The sequence below is a fragment of the Haliotis rubra genome, unplaced genomic scaffold (genome assembly GCF_003918875.1).
Source record: "Haliotis rubra isolate DU_JTF1 unplaced genomic scaffold, ASM391887v1 Scf17, whole genome shotgun sequence".
In the NCBI taxonomy this organism is placed as follows: domain Eukaryota; kingdom Metazoa; phylum Mollusca; class Gastropoda; order Lepetellida; family Haliotidae; genus Haliotis; species Haliotis rubra.
The window spans coordinates 180,536-186,535 of record NW_025765669.1 but is presented as its reverse complement, the minus strand read 5'-3'; positions in this window follow the sequence as shown (position 1 = coordinate 186,535).

Genomic DNA, 6,000 nt, shown 5'->3' with positions numbered 1-6,000 from the left:
TTTTGTTGGTTCATATATTTTGCATCGAATATCCAGTTTTGGAATATGTAAGTAGAGTTTGGAAGAAAGGATCAAAGGAGGGACCTCATGCCCTATTAGAATACAGCTATTGTTTTAAAGGTTGCTAATCTGTAACAAACTGAAGGTTTACTGACCTGCTTTCGGCTAACCAAAGTTTAAGCTTGTAAATTAATTCAAAGCACGTGCATTACGAAGTTGCTGCAGCTATCACATGGTAACAATAAACGTGCAGCTCGCGTTTCCAGACACGTTCATATGCAGTACGGATATTGAGGCACGAGGTGGACGATTCTCTTGTATAAAGATTTGAATAAATTTGTGTGCAACGTATTTCAGCAGGATTTATTTTCATGTAATCGTTGATGTATCTTGACACTTTGTGCTAACGGTCAGATTATACTACTGTACATCTGTTACAGATAATGACACTCAACACCTACCATTGCTCGTATACCCAGTGAAACAAATGTACGATTACCCCAGGTTGTCATCAACGTTTTTGTTCCCATTACTATTGTCTTCTCTCAATGTACTTGTAGCATAACTCTATTTACAAAAGTATTGCATAACCAGTTTAGCACACTCAGATTTTGTTTTCAAATGAAACTGCATTTTTTTAACTTTAGTAGAAACACCACATATTTCCTTCCTAGATTTGAAAGTAAAGCTATGTAAGTAGGCACTAGGAATATTGTCCTGTGTGAAGCCTTGGTACAGGTGATTTACAGTCGTTTTGACACTTTGAACCCGACAGCTGGGGCCGGGGAAACTGTGGGGAGTTATAAAACACAGCAGGAGTGAGTATACCTTTACACCGCTTTTAGCAATATTCCAGCAATATCACGGCGGGGACACCAGAAATGGGCTTCACACATTGTACCCATGTGGGGAATCGAAACCGGGTCCTCAGCATGACGAGCGAACGCTTTAACCACTAGCAGGAGAGGCACCGTACATTTACAAGCAATGAAGTAACTTTGTCACCAACTGTACGGCTTCTTATATGTGGATGTGACTTGACATGGGATAGCGCGGTAGCCTAGTGGTTAAAGCGTTAGCTCGTCACGCCGAAGTCCCGGGTTAGATTCAACACATGGGTACAATACTTGAAGCCCATTTCCGGTGTACCCCGCGGTGATATTGCTAAAAGCGGCTTAAAGCCATACGCAATCATTTACTCACTCACTCAGATTTAATGTAAATGTACTATAACACGTCAAAGCCAGACAATAACCAGTCTCGATTAACCTCCGAAACAGATTCAGTTGTGCGTAAAGGCAACATAGCAAAGAATATAAATTGATCACTGAAAAGTATTGATGAAGCGCGAAAAGGGTTAGCGTTTCCTTTCCAATCCTTCAGCATGAATAGACTTTACATTACAAAAGGACACCACATTTACCGTTTCTATACACCTTCTGCGGATAATTTTCTTTTCTTTAGAAATGCCATGGTTTAACTATTTTGGCAGTTATGCATTTTGCAGTTTGTAAAATTCTATGTTGATAAGACGCAGGTGTCTCATAATGGACATGTATATCGGCATTTTCCTGAACCATTTTCGATTACGACATTCATTAGATTCAATCTAAACAAGAATTAAATGTTATTTGCAAAAGCGCTTCAAGCAAACCGTGGTTTGTGTGCTACCCACGTCTTCAGGCGCGGTTCTGATATTGAATATTCATGATAATAATCATCAAAGAAAAGTGTCAGATTTTCCTTTCATATGCAAATGAGGACTACGTTTGAACTCTCCCGAGTCTGTTACTATCTTTCATTGCATTCTTGAGTTTAACTTCCGCCAAGGTCACAAGGTCAACGGTAACTCTGTATGACTAAATTGGATTGTCATTGAAACAGGCTTCGCTTGATCCCACCCGCCAATATACGGCAGCAATAGATATTTGAAATGGGAAATTTCTATAAAGACCGATTTGGGAGATGAATTGTTATTTTGTGCTGGTTTGAGTTTGACTGACAGCTTTGTATAATGTGGATGACATCTTGAATGGGTGGCTCCTGACAACCTGTTAGTGGCTATGAAATGGATCGGGTACAATTTGTACCATGTCTCGTCTAATGTTTATTAATCATTACAATGAGTAGCGTTATCGTCGTAGTCTGGTCACCTGGCTTTTGACTACTACTACTACTACTACTACTACTACTACTACTACTACTACTACTACTACTACTACTACTGACCCGTGAAGATTCGGGTTAGAATTGATCTTCAGCAACCCATGCTTGTCGTAAGAGGCGACTAACGGGATCGGGTGGTCAGGCTCGCTGACTTGGTTGACACATGTCATCGTATCCCAATTGCGTAGATCGATGCTCATGCTGTTGATCACTGGACTGTCTGATTTAGACTCGATTATTTACAGACCGCCGCTATATAGCTGGAATATTGCTAAGTGCGGCGTAAAGCTATGCTTGCTCACTCACTCACTCACTCACTAGTACTACTGCTACCTTATATAAGTAATAATTAACACAATGCTGCTTAAATTGCAATAATAGTGTCCAATATATTTGCACTATAGTGTGCTTGCAGTGAAAGTGTACCGACGCATTTCACTTTAAACAAAAAAAGTATATCGAATAAAAGTAAATTAAGATTGCGAGTCCTAATAATTTTACCTTGCCAATGGAACTTTTAAATTTCAGAATTTCATTCAACTTAGGATAAAAGTTTAACAAACGATCATACTTTCAAATCGCTATTACGAGTGGGTAAGCGCAGTCGTTGGAGCAGTGAAACAAATGCACGTGCAGTACGTGATGAGCGTTAACTAAGACTACCGTAGAAACCAACCCTTCTTGTTCACGGGGTTTCATTAAATGTGCATACCCCCTTGGGATACAAACCAATAACAATGATTTGAAACTATGATCGTTTTATCCTAAGTTGAATAAAATTCTGAGATTTTTATGTTCAATTGGCAAGGTAAAGTTATGAGGTTTCGCGATCTTAATTTCACTTTATTTGATTTACCTTTTTGTTTAAAGTGAAATTCATCGGTCACTGCAAACAGACTATTACGCTGCTTTAGGTGAAGCATCTGTCCTTGTGATGGCCTAAATTTGTCATATATCACATACGCACAACGCAAATAGAAGTCTCATTTTCAGTAAACAAAAAGTAGCTCTTTGAGCGAGTGAGTTTATTTTTACGCCGCTTCGAGCTTTGAATCTTCGGCGTGACGAGCGAACGATTTAACCACTAGGCTACCCCACCACCCGTCTTTACTGAAGGAGAGTTCACGTAAACGTGACAGCCGTATTCCATCAGTAAATTTATAGAAAAGCTACATTGGGGTTTTGAGCTCAATGTTTGTATACTATTTGTAAGTAAAATATCTCATTTTGATCATCAAATCAGATTCTCATGCTTACTTCTGAAAGTATTTAATATTTTTACTTGTATTTATTATGTTTCATATTTTAATGCATATTGGGATCCTTGTGACACTTTTTATATGCAAGCAAAAAGCAAACACTGCACACAGATACGACAACGGCTTAGATAATAAAAACACAGGTAATGTGCACAACCCTACGTCGCCTGTCTTAGTCCGACATCACAAACCTCTTATGACACTTAACCATCCTTAAGTTTTTCCGTTCTTTTTTTTAATGGTAGGTTGAGCCAGCTTACGTCACTGGAGTCCACTCCGTTGTTTGTTTAAACCAGTGGGTAATAACTTGTAAAGAACACCTTAGGAGATAAACATTAAATGCGTGGGGATTATATTACCAGATAAGTTTTAATTCTCTGTTGTAGACAAATCCTCTCAGGTGGTGAAAGACGGTTAAGTGTTTAATGTCACCGTGACTTACGTGGAGATAATACATATATCACGTCCCGGGGGGTCGTAAAAGCATCATGCGTTGCTCATTAAGTGAAATGTTTATGACCTTTCAAAATGCATTTATTTTAATTTTAAACGTGCAGTTTAAAAGGTCAACACAACTGAGATTTTGTGTTTAGTCTTATTGTAGAGCATATGTCTGGCTTGCACTTGTACATTTGTTTATATTTATTCATGTATGCGTGCGGTGATGCATTCACACGTGCATGTTATCCCACGGGACAGCACATGCATGCCTTGTGTTATTTGTGGTAGGCATGCTGGAAGGGATGGATTCCACGTGTGTTAAGTCGACGAGGATTAAAAAGGTGTTTGTGTAATGGAGAAAAAATATATTCTTGGGATCCTTCTGCCGTGTATTAGATTAATATGACAGTGGCTTTTAATATCCTATAAAGTTAAATGTATATATACTTACACGTAACACATTCTTCTTAACTATTACCACTGGTTTTATGGTTATGGCGGTTATTATCATAACGATCGTACTTACATAAATAGCATAGTCTGTTTACCGATGGAATACACGTATCATACATTCATAACATGCACATGCACACGCACAAACACACACACACACACATACATACATACATACATACATACATACATACATACATACATACATGGTTATGGTGGTTATTATCATAACGATCGTACTTACATGAATTGCATAGTCTTTTTACCGATGGAATACACGTATCATACATTCATAACATGCACATTCATAACATGCACATGCACACGCACACACACACACACATACATACATACATATACACGCGCGTGTACGTCCGCACACACACATACATACATACACACACACGTACGTACGTACGTACGTACATACACACACAGAAACACACACATATATACATACATACATACATAATACATACATACATACATACATACATACATACATACATACATACATACATACATACATACATACATACATAAATACATACATACATACATACATACACATACATACATACATACATACATACATACATACATACATACATACATACATACATACATACATACATACATACATACATACATACATACATACATACATACATAGCATTAATCCTATGCCCACTCATTCTAAACTCCAAGTTCTACGTCCTGATTTATTTTGCCAAACCTACAAGGTGACAGTAACACCACACAGAACGCAGGTTACCTGTACACATACAATGTCGTGGTAATCCTAACCCTTCGAGGTAGACTTAATCTTGATAATCTCTCGTGTCATAGGATACATGTAAACACGTAACATATACTACACACAATTGTTGATGTGATCTCACCCATAACATAAGGTGACATACACTTTGTAATAATATACATACGTCACAATAATACCGTTGCCAATGTAGCTTTGATTAATTGAACTCAGCAAGCGTGTAATTCTAACACGTGTTTCTTTACAAATTACACGAGAAGCTTATTTTTGTTTAAAGCTTCATAATAATATACTCTTCATATGAACGTATACCAATCCTAAGAATGACTATGGTTCGTAATCTTAATCCATATATCATTAATCCGATACTGATACGTTTGTTCATTTGGAAAGATTATAGTCCGTTGGAGGCATATCAATATACAGTGGTTATTATAACAGCATTTGGTTTAATTGTGTAACCTACTAGCGTAACATACTAAATAACACTATGAGCCTATGGATTGTTTCATTATACGTGATATGTACTAGCGCCATGTAGGCCATGCAAATGGTTAGCTAAGCTGTATTATAGAGAGAGGTGATTATGTTAGTCAATTAAGAATAACGACATTCGTCATTTTATCGACATTACTGTAGATTATATACTCGTTAAAAAATTCCGATTTATTGCTTTGATAACACCGATTTTCTCTACCAATCTACCTCTGTCGGGTAGTTTCGGACAGTTGGGTACCCGAACTAGTCGTGTCGGAGACAAGGGTCAGATTTCCCATATGGACACTATGTGTATAGCCTATTCTGAGGTTCACTGCCCCGATACTGCTAGAATATTAATAAACGTGGCCCAAAACCATACTCACTCACTCACTCACTCACATACTTACTCATTTAATTTGCCAA